A 19,042-nucleotide genomic window follows, 5' to 3' on the forward strand; every position below is an offset into this window, starting at 1 on the left:
CCAGCCCTGCTAACAAAAGACAGATAAAGCTAAATCAGGGGCAGATTTACTGAAGATTAACAGGGAAGTTTGTGATTTTGTGCAGCGCGTAAGTGTGAATGGATGTTTTATACATTTTGGTTACCTGCAGCAGATTATGACGGGCTTCAGTTTGCGAGTGGTTGGTGGTCTTTCTCTGCCATCAAGGTTTAGTGCGAAGCCAAATGTTTGGTTGACAGGGGAAACTATGCCTGTAATCCCAGCCCACTAAATGAGCGTCATAGCAACTCAGCCCATAAATTTAGATTAGACTGCTTTACATGGGACGCAGAATTCCTATATGTGTGAAGTCATACGTGTTTGTGCCGAGCGTGTTTGTGCCGAGCGTGTTTGTGCCGAGCGTGGTCCAGCACTGCGTCTACTGTTCCAAACGGATGAATCAAGAAATCTGTTTGCTGTGTACTTATTACATATACAAGGAAAGGGAGACTTTTACTTTGTTACTACAAAGAGAGGGGCAACGTAAATAAACTGTATTCTCATAATGTTAAATCAAATGTTTCTGTGCTTTTCTTTAACCTTGTGCTCTGGATGTTAACCCCCGCCATGTAGCCAAACGAGTGAAATGGTTTATTTCCCAAGTGCACGCTGCTCTTGTTCATCAGTCAGAGTAAACCGAGCTAAATCCCGCAGTTTTGTGATGTAAAAATATTAAAATGTGAAATTGTAGCAAAAAAGAATACCAGGTTAGCTTATCCGTGCTGGAATGGGAGCGCGTTTGTTTCCTCTGAGATCCTTTTCCAACTCCAGACCTCACAGCGAAGCTCCCACAGGACTTATTTGAATCACAAATGTCTTTCGTTTCTCAGTCGTTCACAGGTTTTGGTCAGTTGAGGAATTTTGGGACCCATTAAAGCCTGGTGACAATGACTTTCACCCCCAGGGCCACCACAGGGGTCCGCCCTCCTACTGACCCCTCCGTTGCCGCCCAGCCCTTACTTCAACATTTCTACACCCAAGTTCTGATCAGTTCAACAAAGAACCAAAAAAACCCAAAAAAAAACTTCTGGGGTCAATGTCTCTTTTCTCCCCGTCGCTCTTTTACTCCTCGCCGCCTTGTTCTGGCTCAAGTCGGGGCTTATCAAAGACAATCCACTTCTGTCATGTGGCCAAATCATTCTGACACCCATTTAGCATGCTCATCTGAGGACAGTTATGAATATTCAACATGTTCCCAGGAGCCAGTGAGCGGCAGAAAGAAGACTTGGAGTGACAGATAATAGAGCGTGTGTGTCCAGGAAAAACTGAGACAAAGACAGACAAGAGTACGAAAACATACGTACATGTGAGCGAGCAGGAAAGAAATAAATCAACATAGTAACAATTAGATTTTAGGAGGGAGCCAGTTTAGTATTTGCAGAACCAGAATAGCTATTATCAATAGTTAGACATATTACACACAATAAAAAAGCACATGAAATAAAATGATAACTGAGCCATAAATGTGTGTGTGTGTGTGTGTGTGTATATATGTGTATATATATATATATATATATATTAGGGGTGCAACGATACTCGTTCGATACAGTGCTTTCGGTTCGGTACGCATATGTATCGAACAATACAAAATTTTTAATTTATTTTATCAACTTTCCTTCTGACGATGCTGTCTGTGTTGAGCGCTCAGTGGATCTGCGTTCGACTACTCCGCCTAGGCTGCACTGTCGAGCGCAGATTCACTGAGCGCAGCGCAAGCTAGCAAGACAGAAGCTAAGCTAGTTGCAACATGGCAAATTGAACCTCCCCCACCCTCATTCAGATCTGCCGTTTGGAACTATTTTGGTCTTCATGTGACGTATGACCCTGAAGGTAAGCGCGTCATGGACTAAAGTAAAACAGTATGTTGGATGTGCCAGCAATGCTCAATTACATTGGTGGGAACTAGCGCGTTAGCGCAGTTAGCTCGTTAACGTGTTGATGCCGTCCAGCTCCACGCACAGGGCGATCAGCGGTAGCTCGTTAACGGAGATTTGCTGCATTATGGCGTTAATGTCATTTCAATGAGATTAACGTTGACAGCACTAGTGGGAACACAACGAATATGACTGCACATTTACTCCGACAACATCCTAGTGATGTCGGAGTAAATCACTTTTGTGAAAAAATATCGAACGGTGAATTTTGTGTATCGTTGCACCCCTAGTAAAAAAATAAATAAATATATATATATATATATATATATATATGAATGAACATATACAGCATGATTTGGTTAGAAGCTGATCATTATGATCACCAGATAAAGGGCTGGGGGGGCGCGTGAGAATCTGAGGCTGATTTCTGGACTATACCACAGAAAGTGGGGCAGTTAAGTAGCTTCTGCGAGGTACCGGACCCTCAAACTGTGCTGTTAATGTGTAACTAATAGGGATTTCTTTGGATACTGAACAAATCTGAACCTTTGTCATCTTGGGATGCTTTAAAATGCCGACGGGATCAGAGGCTGATGTTAGAGGTCTACAGGAAAATAAAAAGCACAGGTGTAATTAATAACATTAATGACTTCATTCCATTTGGCTGAGCTTGTTCCAAGGCACTCATTAGGCCAGCGTAATGGGACACTTAATGGGGTCGAGTTGTTAATGTTATGAGTTACATCTGTGCTCAGCGCTGGGACAGAAAATCGGCCCCAGCATTTTTGGACCAGGCAGATAACAAAAGTAAATAAATGTACATATTTCATTTAGTTTGATTATAGATATTGAAACAGGGCTTAATCAGGTTGGTACAGTTACTGTTGGGTTATTTCTTTTTGCACAGCTGTGACGATAGTTCATAGCTACACTTTAGCTGTTAGCATTAGCGGTGGCTAATGGTCAAATTTTACCTGAATCTCTGAATCTCTCCTTTGATAATTATGTCCCACCATCTATTTTCTTACTGTCATGTCATGACTTTCCTCACCTCTCCACGGCTGGTGCAGCAGCACCTCCTGTGCCTGAAGCCTGTTTGCTGGCTGTTGTTGGTACTACTGTTAGCGGTGCGGCAGTCCAGCAGCTAACGTGTCGGTTAATTTGACACATTTTGCTGCATCAATTTTTAGTTTCTTTTTTATTGTTTTTCTCTCAGCTTTTCAGCTCCACCTTTTCACCACTTCTGCCACACTTAACGTTTTCTACAAGCGGTGCAAGCGCTCAGCAAAGGTAGGAGAGGGCCCGGCCAATTAAAGTCAAAGTCAAATTTATTTATAGCACATTTAAAACAGCAACTGGTGACCAAAGTGCTGCACTTTTAAGATTATCAAAAGAGATAAAAACATAGAAGCACATGATCAAATTTTAAAAAGAAGCATAAAATAAGAAGGTTTGAGTAAGAAATAAGACAAAAGTAGTACAAACTCATTCTGATTTAAAAGCCAAGGAATAAAAGGGGCATTTCAGATGGGTCTAATGTTGGGGAGGTCCTGATGTGACGGGGCAGTTTGTTCCACAGTTTAGGAGCAGTCACAGCAAAGGCCCGGTCTCCTCTGGGCTTTAACCCTTTAAAACCGGTCAGAGCAGCACGCTCCGTTTGACGCAACTACTTTTAAATCCTTGTAGCTCTGCAACCACGTAAGCTAGCGCAATATTTGTTTTTACATATGAAACCGGAGGAGTTGTACTTACATCTTATGCCATCAGCTTGTCCTCGGTCACAGTTTCCTTCCACATATAACTTTGCAAAAACTGCATAAAAAGCACTTGCAGCAACAAAAACATAATATTCCAGAAACACGCTTTGCTGATCCGATCAGCTGTTCGTAACACTTCCTATGTTGGAATAGACTCAGAGCGAACTATCGCATTTCCGCCATGTCCTGCCCGAAACAGGAAGTGATGTCATTTTCGCGGAAATGTAGTTTTTTACCACCGAGGCCTTATGAGCCTATACTGGTGTTTTTAAAAGTTATGTTTGACTTTATGACTTTCTGTGTGGTTTCTGGGATGCTTAGGACTCATATTGCACTGCTGGAAATAGTTTATTTTGATGCATATGCTGCTTTTTTGCAAATTTGCATTATAATATTTATTTTCGTTTTTCCTGCAGTATATAAAAATTGGTGTATTTCAAAATTAAAACTATGAAGACACTCAAAATAAATTTCCTGTGGTGGGAAACTATTTTGTGCAACTTTTTTGTATTTACAGTTTTGAGGGATAAGCCTCTTAAATTTCTCTAACTAGAAATATATGTTAAAAAAACAAAAACGATTTTCAATTTTTTTGTAGTTTATTGCACTTTTTTGCAATTTATGTAATTACTATGCACTTAATGCAGACATATTATTAAAATTTGGGCTGTAATGGTTGTATTGATGTATAGCAACTTGAAATGCTCCCAAAAATGGCTCCACAGCATGTAAACATATAATATAAGCTCTGGCGGACTTGGTTCTATGGTAGGTCTTAAAGGGTTAATCTGGACCTCGGGACAGCTTTGATCCGCAGACCTCAGCGATCTTGCAGGAGTGTACCAATTCAAAAGATCAGAAAGGTATGAGGGTGCTAACCCGTGCAACGCCTTAAAAACGAGAAATAAAATCTTAAATCAAATTGAAAACTAACTGACAGCCAGTGTAAGGATGCTGGTACGGGAGATATGTGGTCTGACTTGGGTGCATCAGTTAGCAACCGTGCTGCTTTGTGGGCTAGCTGATGACAGACTGACACCTGAAGAGAAATGAAGAGATGTGATTGGGCAATCCAGTGATGAATGAAAAGGAACGAATGGGCTGCTGTCCTGCTTTAATCACCGGTGAGCAGCGACCCTTTGGGCCGGTCCGTTGGCCCAAAAATGTTCGATTCTGTGAGTTTGTGATCAAAGTTTTTGTAGTTTTTAATTTTTAGCTCTGAGTGTGTTAAACACGATTAAATATTAATAAATGAATAACATTTTGTTGTGCATGTACTGGTGTTATCCCCCAGTACAAAGCCAGAAACAGCAGAAGAAGTTGCACCAGCAGCATTTTATCTGTGCAGGATATCGAGTTGCATCATGGAAGAGCTTAAAGTCGTGAATGATATTTCCCAGCATCACTGATTTGTTGTCATTTAGTGTTGAGTCTCATGGAAAACCCTTTGGCACTCCTTTTGATTCGCAGACTTTCTTTGATCCTCTTGTGTTGTTGACCACTGTTTGGTTATGAATGTTGGATTTTGTGAGAACAAGAGAGCCGAGCCAGGAAGGAACCAGTTTGTCTGAATGAGGCTGTCTGTCTCTTTGACATCGATGTCAAAAACTTCTAGGATCACATCCAAGCTGAGACAAGTGGTCACTCGGAGAATGTGGCACCGATCCAGGCTTTGATGTTTCCGCTGTTAAAGTTCTACATGGAGACGTTTATCAAAGGTTGTTGCGTCTTCATGAACTGTAGAATGCTACACACACAAATTGTGTTTTTGTAGTCGTGTTTCCAGCATGTTTTCTGGTTTATATTGTGTTGACATTGTCATAAATCTCAAAAAAGGACTTAATTATTACTGACACACTAATCACCAGAGCGACTGAGAGTGTGAATGTGTCATGATGGTGGTGGACACTTCATTGGCTGATCGGTGAATCAAGAAGTGTTAGGGTAAGGAAATGTAGCTGTGTTAGAGCAGGGCCTGCTGAAGTCTCTGGATGAGGTTTATTTTTATCAAATAACTTTCTAGAGGCAGAGCGGAGCGGTTTACCTGCCTGTAGTGTGACTTCGAAGGAGACAAATAGATCAGGGGTGTCAAAACTCAAGGCACACTTTAGGTCTCGGGCCAAACAAGATAAACATTTATTGAACTAAAACATGTTTTTTAAACATAAATATGAATAAAAACGGAAAACTTAAAAAAATAAACTTTAACTTGGCATCATACATGTCCATGAACTGACAGGTTTCCTCGCTGAGCTCAAAAACTCTGTTGAGAACTTTTCCCACATAAAAGACTGAAACTGACGGTGATTTAAACTTTTAGCTCAGATAAAATGTACGGTCTGTGTTACGGTGATCATTACATGCTCCATTTTTAGGACTTTACCACACAGCCTTTCCTGGTGTGTGATGCAGTGATGTGCTGTTAACTCACCGGTACAGTTCTCCTGCATCTTTACTCGCATCCTGCTGACTAGTCCGCTTTTTTCACCGCACAACACGGCGCTCCATCTGTTGTAAGTCCAAGTTTGTCCCAGGACAGTTTCATGTCGTTACACTTTGACATACGTTTTAAAAAATGTCTTTTCCTGTTGTTGTCCTGTGCATCGATTTAATGTAGTTTTTGCGTTTAGGTTTTTCAGCTTATCCTGATGTTTTGTCTCGTAGCGCCGTCTTAAATTAAATTCCTTCATTACAGCCACATTAGCTCCACTAATAAGACTCACGGCTTTACCAGCATGTCTGTAAACATATATTCAGCCTCCCACCGGCGCTGAAAGGCTCTGCTTTCAGAGTCAACGTTTCTCTCCACCATTGTGAGCGGCGAGCAAACAGAAGTTTGACTTGATTGACGGAAAGTTCCCAGTTAGCCTAGCCAAGGAGGCTGCAGCGCTGCATTATGGGATCTGTAGTTTGTATATTATTAGCGCCTCATATTGCTGAGCCCGCGAGCCTCGACTTTGACACATGTGAAATAGTCCAGCGGTCCTCAACCTTTTTTGCTCCACTGACCAGTTTAATGTCAGACAATATTTTCAAGGACCGGCCTGTAAGGTGTTGCGGATAAATAAAACGAAATAAAATGATACGACCGAGAAAACTGTGGTGTTTTGTAAATATAATAATAAACGTGAATTCGCTATAACTTTATTAGCAGCGTCCTCCTGAAATGCGCCATCAACATTGAGAGTAACGTCCTCCTCTCTGCCCCATAATGCTCTCTGGTTGCTATGGTAACACGTGAACATTTCTTTCAAAATAAGACGCACAGCTACAACACGGGAAAAAGACCCCAGGAAACCGAGTTAAATTTCACACCCGAGCCTCAGCTCTCGCGGCCCGGTACCAAACGACTCACGGACTGATACTTCCATGGCCCAGGGTTGGGGACCGCCGATGTAGGTAGTATCTTACTTCAGCTGAAGACGGCAGTGCTTGCAATAAAATCCGTCACTTTAGGAGACAGTGTGAACAATTTTTCAAACCTGTGGATTTTTTGTATCTCTAAAATGATAGAAATATGATGTCTTCATCCACGTTTAGCTCCCTGACTCGGGCCTCATTAATTCACAGATACTTTTACACAGCAGTTTTGTGTTTGACATGCAATGAAAGCTAATTGTGGCTAATGGCTAAGAAACGTAGGCTTGACTTTTAGACACTGAAGCACCCGCTGTCAGCTAACAGGACCCAGCCCCCCTCCCATCAGCACCATGGGGAGGAGAGAGTTTAATCATTCAAGTGAGGATATTCTAATGTTTTGTAGCTTGCACATGCTAATCGCTGCTCTCTCTTTTGTCTTGTAAAGCAGTGTTGTTGTTGTTCCAGAGCCAAGTACATGTGCACAGCTTGTTTCAAGCAGAGAGAACTTTAAAGAATACTTTGCTCCTGATTTACTTTTCCCTGTAAACAAATTTTCCCAGAATTCATCTTAAGATTGGATGCAGTATGTGCGTACTGATTCTGTACGTTTACTGGATACGGCTCCTTCGACTCTCTTTCCACAACTTATCCGCATATATATCTCACTGAGATGAGCAGGGGTCAAGGGTCAGGGCTAGGCCACCAGAAGCAGCTCGAAACATGCTTCACAGAACAGTTGGATTCATTTGGGGGTTTGCTGTGCAGCTAGCATGCTATTTTTTACCTTAAATTGTTTAACCCTTTAAAGCCGGTCAGAGCAGCACGCTCTGTTTTGTGTAACTATTTTTAAATCCCGGTAGCTCTGCAACCACGTGAGCTAGCGCAATAATTTTTTTGCATATGAAACCGGAGGAGTTGTACTTACATCTTATGCCATCAGCTTGTCCTCGGTCACAGTTTCCTTCCACATATAGTTTTGCAAAAACTGCATAAAAAGCACTTGCAGCAACAAAAACATAATATTCCAGAAACACGCTTTGCCGATCCGATCAGCTGTTCATAACACTTCCTATCGCATGTCCGCCATGACCTGCCCGAAACCGGAAGTGACGTCATTTTGCGGAAATGTAGTTTTTTACCATCAAGGCCTCATGAGCTTATACTGGTGTTTTTAAAAGTTATGTTTGACTTTATGACTTTCTGTGTGGTTTCTGGGATGCTTAGGACTCATATTGCACTGCTGGAAATAGTTTATTTTGATGCATATGCTGCTTTTTTGCAAATTTGCATTATAATATTTATTTTCGTTTTTCCTGCAGTGTATAAAAATTGGTGTATTTCAAAAATAAAACTATGAAGACACTCAAAATAAATTTCCTGTGGTGGGAAACTATTTTGTGCAACTTTTTTGTATTTACAGTTTTGAGGGATAAGCCTCTTAAATTTCTCTAACTAGAAATATATGTTAAAAAAACAAAAACGATTTTCAATTTTTTTGTAGTTTATTGTACTTTTTTGCATTTTATGTAATTACTATGCACTTAATGCAGACATATTATTAAAATCTGGGCTATAATGGTTGTATTGATGTATAGCAACTTGAAATGCTCCCAAAAATGGCTCCACAGCATGTAAACATATAATATAAGCTCTGGCGGACTTGGTTCTATGGTCGGTCTTAAAGGGTTAAGGAATTTTAGTGGACGAGTCTTTTACGGTCCATTCTTTCGTTTTTAACAGTTTGCCCAGAACTGTTAAGTACTGGTGGACGATGCTAACGACGCGAGGTCATATGGCAGACAACGGAAAACAACTTGCATAATTAGACGTTAGAAAACCAGTAAAAATATGAATTATTGTATAGAGTCACGACCACACCGAAACATTGGTTTGCACCATCTGTAGGCTCTAACATATGTCCATGAGTCGTCACAAGTCTTTGATCCTCTGGTTCCAGTGATGTTTACATCAAGAGAAGGTTCCTCAGCTCTGCAGAAGGTTGTCTGTCTAAAATAGTCTTAGCATCTGTGTCGCAGACCTTATCTGTTATTATTCATTTTATTGTTCTCTCTGTGATATTTCCCACACCGCTATCCTCGACACCGCATTACCGCTAAGCTGCCGTCTTATTTTTGGTTGCATGTGGTCAGTGAAGTCTTTTTGGCTCTTGGACACAGGTCGGTGACTCAGCTGCCACTTTTCGTCGAGTCTTAAAGACGTACGACGTCACTGTCAGATACTGCTGAAATGAAAGCATCTGTAGCGCATTAAAGGAAGTAGCAACTTGATTCCTGAATGTTAATCAGTATAAACTGTGTTAAATAAGAGGAATTCTGGTGGGTAAACAGCCGTCAGTAATTAGAGGGGCGGTGGAGTAAGAGTTGGAGACGACCACATTTGAGAAGATCTCAGGATGAGACACACCACAGACGTTGTCAGTTAGACTGGGGTTTCCTGCAAACACACATCTGCCACACTGTAGATCGTCTGTGACTGTGATAAGAGAACTGCTCATTGACTGCATGTTATTTTAAGTTTAGTGTTACCTGACTTTCTAACCTTACAAATGACACTTTTATTATGGAAGAATTGTTTTGTAATATTTGGTAAGCAGGGATCAGGATGCACTCGCTGATCCAGCCCAGCCAGCCGGGCAGGCAGTGTATGGGCCAGCCAGACAAATGCTGCCCATTCTGTCAGCTTGCTAGCAAGGGCAGTGAGCTAGATAATAATTGGCAGCTTGATTGTGCCATTGCCAATAATGTCGGGGGGGCATCAGAAGTCCCCAACAGGACCAAGAGAAACAGGCTCACACAAGAATGACCAGATGTAAAATAAGAATAATAATATTTCAGTGTATGAGGAATAAAAATGTGTTTTTAAACCATTTAAGCCTCTGCATTTTTTTCTTTTACCACAGACACAAACACAATTCAAAAATCTATGAAGGGAAGAAAAATAATGTCACGCAAACCAGAGAGAAGCAGCACCAGAAAGGCCAGCGAGGCAAGAATCAAGACCCAAGCCTGGATCAGGCTCTTTATGGGATCCTGAGTGACAGACACTCGGCTGAGATTACACAGGGAGATCTCCACCCCACTCGAAGCTGTCCAAGTTTTAATGTAAGTCTTTTTCTTTCTTTAAGTATTTAAGTCAAAATATGTGTGAAAGATTCTGGTGTCAGATTTCACCTTAGCAAAATATAGACATCCACATGTAGATGGGCAGTAAGGCTCTTGATGGTGACTTATGGGCTTGAAGTTGGCCTTTAGTTTTGCTGCCACATCCCCATTGAGTTCCTGATGGAGGCTCTTAGGCTCCTGTTGATCCTGTATAGGTGTAGGCGTTCCAGCATTGAGTCATCTGGCCAGACTGGCCATCGGGCGTACCGGGCATTTGCCTGGTGGGCCGCTCGTGATTTTTGGTTTTTATGGGCCGATGGGGTTTTATTTCTTTTCTTTTTTTCAACGGTATAAATGAAGGTGGTGGATTGGCCAGTTGGTCATGATCGACTCTGGGCTGGACCAATTACAGCCGAGGAGGTCGGACTTTAAAGTTGAGGTGAAAAGGAACGCGGTTTGTCCCGTAATACTTCAGCTAGAAAGTTGCTAATTCAATCATGAAACTGATCAATGATCAGCTGATCGGCTTTTCTCTCTGAGCCGGAAACAGGAAACCAGCGGATGTCGCTAAACAACAGCAGCACGTTTAAGCTTGATCAGCTGTTGTTAGAATTTATCAGCTGATGCTTGCTGGTTGTTGCAGGTTGTTTTATAGTTTTGCTAAGTACTGTTTAGAATATCAGAATAGTGAGGATGGTGAGGTTCAAGTTTATTATAAAGGCTTTATGGCTTTAATACCACGGGGGGCCGGTCACTGGTCAAAGTGCCCGGGCTGATTGTTTTGTCCCAGTCCAGCCCAGCCCACTCATGTATTGACCCATGTGCCTGTTAAACTAGTCCTTATATATATTGGATATTGGGAGCCTTTTGTTTAAAGACATTGATCACTCAGATCACTCAAAGTTGTGGAGTGGAGGAAAAACATTCTGGCACAAGATCTGTAGTTAAGACGTCCATATTTCTGTCGCCAAACTATTTGGTGACCACTGAAATTGAGACCTCCTGTTTAGACTGTGGGAACTGTTGACAGGAAACCAAATTAACCAACATTTCAGCTCCTCACTGTGAAATAAACAGTCTCTGGGATGCCATGCAAACAACTCCTGTAAAATATTAAAGAAATGAAGCAGCTAAAGGAATGAAAGTCACACTGTAGTGCAGGTGTATTAACTTACATGATTTTTGTGCTTTTGAGCTCCTTTAGTTCATCCATTGATACCAAAAAACAAATCTTCAATACCAGTGTGTCACCCTCTGACAACTAAGCCGACTTTGATGCAGCTGAAAATCCAGTTTATTACACTCTGTGTAATTTAATGTGTTTAAAGGGGTGCACTATAGTCGAAGCCTACAGGGGAGAATGCTGAACCTTAGATGGTTTGACCTTATTTTAGATAGTCATGGTAGCATTTTCTGAGCCACAAAATTGCTTGGCATCACTTACGTAAAATATCAAATTATAGGTCTTCAAACCTCAAACCAGTTATACCTTAGGTGCAGGAGCAGGTGTCATGATACCCTTCTTCAAGACATTGGTTGTTTCTCACCTGCCACACAGGAAGCCTGGTTTTGATTCCCAGCCGGTGCAGGAGCATTTTCTTTGAAAAACATCAGTTACCAACACAATATGTGCAGATATGAACACTTTACAGCTGACTGTAATGTTCTGGAAACAACCCACCGGTTTATGAAGTACTGGGGCTAACTGTGCCCGTGTGCTGGGAAGGTAACGGAGAGTAACTTCCTGCTGCAGTAATACCGGGCTAGCTCATTTTTCTTTTTAATAATTTAATTTTATTCAACTTCATATTCAGAAACGATATGAATTTGGCCAACGGTAGAGATTTTGACTATCCGGTCTTTAAGTGATGACGTGATAAATTTTGCTTCCACGTCCAAACTACTCTGCATTTGTTAAGGCTGCTGTTTGGTCCGTTTACAGCATCCTGCCATGCGATTGCATTTGTCTCTAACCATCAGGAACCCTCATGCTAACTTTTATCGAGTGGAAAAAAAGGTTAGCGTTCATCCTCCAGCTTCACTGTGTTTATGCTAACATAGCTGTGTTGCTAGCTACCACGTAGCACATCATTATATAGCAGCTAGCCCAACTTCAGTAACCCTACAAACATCACTGCTGTTTAGTTTTCTGTCTTCATTTATGTTGGAAGTGGTAGCAGCGCTGTACGTTTGAATTTTTTCAGAAATCTCATTCAGAACATGCTATATCATGTTTAGGTGGAAGCTAGCGAGCTAACTTCCTGCTAACTTCTAACTCTGTTGAATTTAATAAATTCTGTTTTCATGGATGCCTGGATGTTAAACTCAATTGTTACACCTGGTAAAGCAGCAACGCTGATCATTTTATTACAGATGAAAGAATTTACTTACCACTACTAAGTTTTAAAATTACTCATACTAATCTTTCTGGGTCACAAAATAAACTTTTAACATATTTTCAGGCGAGAAAGTAGCTGTGTAAACATCAAATATCTGCTCGGTTTATCAAGATATCGCATAATATTGCTGCGACGTTTTCGGAGACGTCTGCTACCCACCAGCTCGATAGCTCGCCGGGAGCTCGAGGGTCACTGATGCGGCCGAGAACGGCACAACTCCCGGCACATCATTTTCACATCACCGCGGAGTTTCGCTGCTCAGGTTAAACGTAATATATAAGTCACTTAGACAACCTAAAAATGTTATTGTTGGGCTTTTTTCAGTGTTTTGTTTGTTCGTGAGTAAATCGGCTTGGCTGAGATTAAAGTTATTAGATTAGATAAAATAAAACTTTATTAATCCCCCGGGTGGGTTCCTCCTTGGTTTTTACACAGCTGACTAAACGTCAAATAGAAAACTGATTAAACAGAAGTGTGAGACGGTTGAGAATTTACGCCAGTGTCCTGTTATATTTTAGATAGCAAGGAGCAGACGGCTGAGACAGCGGTGACGCTAATCAGAAGGCTAGACCGTCCAATTTCACAGCCGTTTACTTCCGGCCTACCCGACCTTCTGAGGACCCGGCCCACGTAGACCGCGAAGGCCGGGTCCTCAGGAGGATGCAGCCCATGAATTTGGACACGACCTTAAAGACCAGATACTGCTGTACCGCGATAGTGCATGTTGATGATGTCATCAAGCTGCGCCTGTTTTGGTCAAAAGCATCGCAGTGGCTGCAAGCACGGAGCTTACACGTGGGGAGGAGGAGGAGGTGCTCATAAAGAAGACCGGCGCGACGTCGGTCACATGCACCTGGTTTGGGTTTAAGCAGTCGGATGTTAAGCAGAAAAACATCATCTGCAAATTATGCTGGGCGACAGTAATAGTGAAGAGACGAAGCACGTTTTGGAATATGAGGAAAACCCTGCACTCCCCACAAACACCCAGTCAGTCAAGTGGAAAGAAAAAAGAGGCCCTACACACCAGCAGATCTTTTCCAAAGGCACAGTTTGCACTTTATTTTAAACAACTTAGAATTTAGTGTTTTACTGATATTTAACTTTTTATTCAAAAATTGTTGTGCATTTATCTTCATTTTTATTTGTTATGTAAGAACTTTGTGTTACAGTGTTTGGAAAAAGATCCGTTACATCATAGAAATTATTTGAAAAGTTTTGTAATTTAAAAAATAAAAAAAACCTTTTGCACAATATGTTCTTAAAACAGCAGTCTATACTGTACAGTCATTTTGACACATATATGAAAATAATATATCGCAATATATATCGTTACTGCATATGCTTTAAATTACACTGCAATATGGATTTTAAGCCATATCTCCACCCATCACACCTGAGGATGATGTTAATGAAACCTGAACCAAACAACACATGATGGGACAACATATGACAGCATGTGTCCAGTAAATTGACCTTTTTCCTGAAACTCATTGAGCTCCTTGGACACAAATCTTTGGCGACTGCATTTGAGGTTTCCGTCTTTGTGAGACAGATGCTCACAAGCCTCAACTTTATGTACGTCTGAGCTAATGTTGGACAATTAAAGTTAGCAACCGCTGCATTATAGTTTTCATGCATTCATTATGTTGCAATTTGTGCTGTGTTCTTACTCTGTTGAATAGCATTGTTGTGTTGCCCTGAATCGCAGCACTCTCCATGTGACTTGTTCACCTTCTGTTGTGCAACACATTTAAATTGTGTTGTCTGTCTGTCTTTTAACACAGTGATGCTCATCTTCCAGCTGTGCGGTACAGCTAACAGCAGGCACGTCGTCACACAGTGATTTGTGGATCGCTTGGTGCACTTTTGCTTTGCCTTCTGTTGGAGAGAACACATAACCTGTGACTATGCCTTATTTTGACAGGTTAGGACACCGACTATAACATTAAAGAGTTCACCATTAAGAACAGTGTTGGTGGTCCGTCTGCTTCACATCTCAACATAGAACAAAAGCAGTAGAATAACACATGAAGATGAAACCAGCTGTCAGAGGGTTTCATGTCAGACATATTCTTATATACCATAAAATAGGGATGCAACGATACCAATTTTTTCAAACCGATACGATACCGATACTTGGATCTGAGTACTTGCCGATACAGAGTACAAAAAACGATACTTCTACCACACACACACACACACACACACACACACACACACACACACACACACACACAAATACAATTAATTGGAAGACAGGTTTTATTTTATTCTCTGCCGATAAAAAATAAAATCTTAATAAAAATGACCACAAAAAAATTTCAAGTGAAAAATAAGCACTTCTGTTAAATTATTGCAGAGTCTCCACATTGTAATTTAACAAAATATCACTGAACTATTGGCACTGTCTCGAGCTTTCAGAATAATAAATAAACACTTCTGTTTGGAATAAAATAAATACAAATTAGGTTTGAGAATAAAATAAACTTTTAAATTATTGCAGAGTGTCCATGTTGTAAACAAACAAAATAATAATTATTATATAAATAATAAAATATAAAAAGTTATAGTGGCCAATCTAAAAAACTACAACAGAAATGACAAGCCACCCTCTGATTAATGAAATAAGTTGGTATTGGTTCATGGTATCGGTTAACTTTTACGAGTATGAGCACACACACATTTTACAGTATCGGCCCCGATACCGATACCAGTATCGGTATCGGTGCATCCCTACCATAAAATATATGAAAGGTCAAAATCAATCATTTCCACTAGGTCCTGTAAATAAAAGCACTCTGCTATAATAAACCTTTATTCTAGTGTAACTGTTTCATTCTTTTCTCAATTGACTTTTTTCTTATACTGAGAATAAGAAAGACTATTAGATGAAACACATTGTTGATCTGATTAAGCAACGTTATTCTGAATTGTGGTCAACTTTGTTTTTTGCTAGTTCACCTGTAAACCAGGTCCTATGAGCAACTCTGAAAGTAGAGTGTTTTCCGGCGAGCTGACATCATGGACTAAACACTTCAATATCATGTTTTTTAAGCTTAAATGATTCAGTTTGTCTACGTCTGCTCTCTTGTATGAAATGTGCTTTAGTGATGATTGGACTCGTGATGCTAAATGTAAATATATTTAGTGTCGTATCCTCTCCATCAGCACTTTGTCTGCTGTGGAGTTATAACTGCTTGTTAAAAGCTTTAAAGCTCAATGCAAAAGATGTGGAAAACGATGTGTGTAGGTGGGAACACATTAAATGGAAAACAAATTAACGCTTACTGATGCTACTGCAGCAGTAATAAGGTGTTAGAGAAGAGCTTGTCAGCAGTGGTGATGAAATGCGTTCAAACGGCCCCTCTGGACATGACAAATAAAACGCAGGTGTCCAGAGGAAAAGATCCAGCAGTGGAAAGCACGACGGCGTACGTCAGGACCTTGACACGGGGAGGACAACCTTTCCCCTTTAGCTGCAGGCTGTGCTGTTTATCTGAAGGGCAGGAATTCAGAGGAACAAGGACACTGCAGAAACTAGAGGACTTTGATTTAGTAGCTAGCTTATATACAGTCAATCTGCTTCCTTGTTGCCCACTCCTGAATGTTCAACACCTCAGTGTTGAGTTTCCCACCATCCTCATATAGTCTCCGAGAGTAAACAGCGCTTAGACGTAAATAGTAACTCCCTTGCTGTAGTTTAGCTCACTTCCTGTTCACTTGCCCCTGGGCGAGAAGGCACAATGACGAACACCACCCACATTAGCTCCCCTAGCTGGCAGTCAGGCTGACGAGCGGGGTGACACGGGGGTCATTTGTTTCTGTCACGAGCACAGAAATAGTGTCCCGACTCCTCCTGGGGTGGACAAAGCAGGCACGCATTCATTGGCCTGCAGCCTGGGCGGGATGCACTCTTGTTGTGATTACCTGCCTCTGCAGAGGAAGGGCTTTCTCTGAGGACCTATGGAAAAATGCTGCCGTCTGCCAAGCGCCATGATTAGCACCCCAGCCACTTCCTGGGTCAGCTCAGAGGGCAAAAGTGTCTAGACCAGCCAGGGGGATTTCCACAGGCTCGAGCCTGAGCTGTAATCATTACTGCTAACAGCAGAGCCCCGACTCTCGGGGCCCAGTTGCACTTCATGCAGTTGTGCAGAGTTAAACTCCCTTCAGTGTGCGGTGGGAGTCAGATCAGACATTGGCCCTACATATGGTTTGAATATTGCATTGTTAATGGCCCCAATTTTTCATTGAGTCGTGTTATTTGATGTGAGCAGATCAAGAGTTCGGCGGTTGGAAGCCAATTTGCTGATAAGTATCGAAAGTTAAATGTAAGAAAACTGCAGCTCTGGAAAAAAACAAACTTGATTGATTGGCGTTGCGCAGCTGTAGGGGCCTCTTCTGCTGATTTCAGGATCTTCTGCCTTGTTTGTGCTCGTACGCATCGTTGTTCTTTACAAACAGAGTTGTTGTTGTTGCCAGCAAAAGCACAACCAGTTAATGGTTCGGAACTCTGGCTTATCTTGGCCATCAATGCAACAAAAGCTCCAATTATCTGCAAAATAAACTCACTTCCTTGATTGTTGGACAAATAATGCATTAAACAGTTCCAGATAAACCTCTGTGTTGCCAGCCCCTGTGGGGAAGGAGACTTTCAAGCCACCAAAACTGGAAGAGCAACTCATTGAGCTGCTCAGGAAGCGCTTTGGTTCCAGTGCTTCATAAAATATGAACACCTTATATAAGCAATTATTTGAAAAAACACTGTTTCATTCTTTGTGAAAAGAGCTGCAAAACATGCCCCTGATGTTTTCTACCTGCCAACAAACTGAGTGTTTCTTATATGTCAGCGTTTCTCTCTCCCCGAGCCTTCTTTATATAGGCTCAGATGTTATTTTTGGCTTTTTTTCTGACGTCCTCCTTCTCTCTCTCTGGCCCTTCTCCACGAGGGCCAAGAAAGCCTGGCACTCGCCTGAAGCTCTCAGCCAGTCCTGGGCAGCTGGGATCTGGGGGAGCTCCCTGCAGTTCCGCAGTGTGCTGGCAGCCCCCTTTCTCTTGCCCCCGCCACTTTTAATTCTGCCTTTTTACTCCAAGCCAGCCCCAGAATACAATACAGAGGAGCCCTGTGCTGGGAACAGAGACACACACCCTTAGGCGTGTACACACACATCCACACTTTTATAAACCATTGAAAGAGACAAGACCAAAGGCGTAAAGAGGAGCAGACGCCTCTCAGATGCTGGGCTTGGCTTCGTGTGGCACTCGACACAGACGGCTGCACACAAGATAACTGTTGTTTATTGTTTATGGAGGGACCCTCTGCCACACTCCGCGCTCTCTTCATCTGGAGACTCCTAAAGGCCCCCGGCCAAGAGCCACGGGGGAAAAGCAAACTGGAACTCTGTGTATCTACTGTATGTGTGCAAAACGATCACACATCCAGCTGGTACGTGCACTTGTTGTATCTGGGACTATTCTTCTGCGACTTCCACGTCGAGTATGTGTTGTTTGTTCAGCGAGGGGTTAAAGAAGCCGTGTTCTTCCACCGTGGCGTTAGTCACAATAAAGTTATTGCAGCAGGCCAGGGTACGCTTCCACTCGGACCTGACGAGTGATGCAATTCTACTATATTATGTAATAGATAAGTAATTGCACAGCCTGATTGAAGTACCTGCGGTTATCGAGCGGCACCTTATCATCAAAGTGATATATCGCTAGGTTTCGCTTTCTTAGGGTCGACGAGTGCTGCCGTAATTAACTTTTGTCCTGGAAAGAAAACGTAAAATATTACTATGTCCGCTACTATCACGCTGCCTTGCCTGGGGTTAGCTTCTGTTTTCTGGGGATGAGGGTTGAGTGTGCTCCCTTACCTTCTCAAGCTAAGCTAGGTTAGCCTTCTTATGTGAGCTTTTCAAGTGCACTTTAAGGTTTGTGGGATTTTTTTCCCTTTAGAAATGTCCCTCATAATTTGTCTGTTTCCACTACAAGACACTTGCTTTATCCAAAACACAGTCATATTCAAAGTAATCCCAAATTGGACTCTGGCGCTTTCTTCCGACTTTTCCTGACATGATTCTGCGCGTGGACGGAGCAGCAACACAGACGACTCGACTAACGTGCTGCCACCTGCTGGCATAATGAGACACAGCAAGAAAAAAATCTGGAAACTAAACTTCATTTTCACCCTTGACTCTTGTATGACACGCACACATCAATGAAAACTAAACACATTTTTGCTATAAATTCAGTTAATTTTAGTTAGTTTTGTGAACACTCATTATAGTTTTAGTTAGTTTTCCTTTTTTTGTTTTTATTTTTATTTCCGTTAACGAAAATGTTTTTTCACTTCTAGTTTTCGTTATTTCGTTAGTTTTCGTTAACGATAATAACCTTGGTGCTAAGAGATACTTCTCAGTCTGTGCCATGTTGTCAGACCATGAGAAATTCCTCCCTGATGGTGCATGAAAGCATTGTATTATCTTTTCACGTTACCAACAATGTATCAAAAAGTCCGT

General features: G+C 41.7%; 1 protein-coding gene and 2 long non-coding RNA genes across 6 annotated transcripts in view; 2 read left to right on the plus strand and 1 right to left on the minus strand.

Annotated features, from left to right (window-relative positions):
- Positions 1-19,042, minus strand: part of ferry3 (FERRY endosomal RAB5 effector complex subunit 3) — a 231,544-nt gene that overhangs the window by 26,451 nt on the left and 186,051 nt on the right. The gene's annotated exons all lie outside the window — the stretch shown is intronic.
- Positions 1-19,042, plus strand: part of LOC146515931 (uncharacterized) — a 112,448-nt gene that overhangs the window by 25,439 nt on the left and 67,967 nt on the right. For all 4 annotated transcript variants that reach the window (XR_014875039.1, XR_014875037.1, XR_014875038.1 and 1 more), the window contains exon 1: positions 1-4,421. This exon is cut by the window's left edge and continues 25,439 nt beyond it. This is a non-coding gene — a long non-coding RNA (uncharacterized LOC146515931). The remainder of the gene's footprint in view (positions 4,422-19,042) is intronic.
- Positions 10,015-14,823, plus strand: LOC146515932 (uncharacterized). Its single transcript, XR_014875041.1, has 2 exons — positions 10,015-10,131; positions 13,049-14,823. It is a non-coding gene; the product is annotated as an uncharacterized LOC146515932 (long non-coding RNA).

This window comes from Neolamprologus multifasciatus, chromosome 7 (genome assembly GCF_963576455.1).
Source record: "Neolamprologus multifasciatus chromosome 7, fNeoMul1.2, whole genome shotgun sequence".
Taxonomy (NCBI): domain Eukaryota; kingdom Metazoa; phylum Chordata; class Actinopteri; order Cichliformes; family Cichlidae; genus Neolamprologus; species Neolamprologus multifasciatus.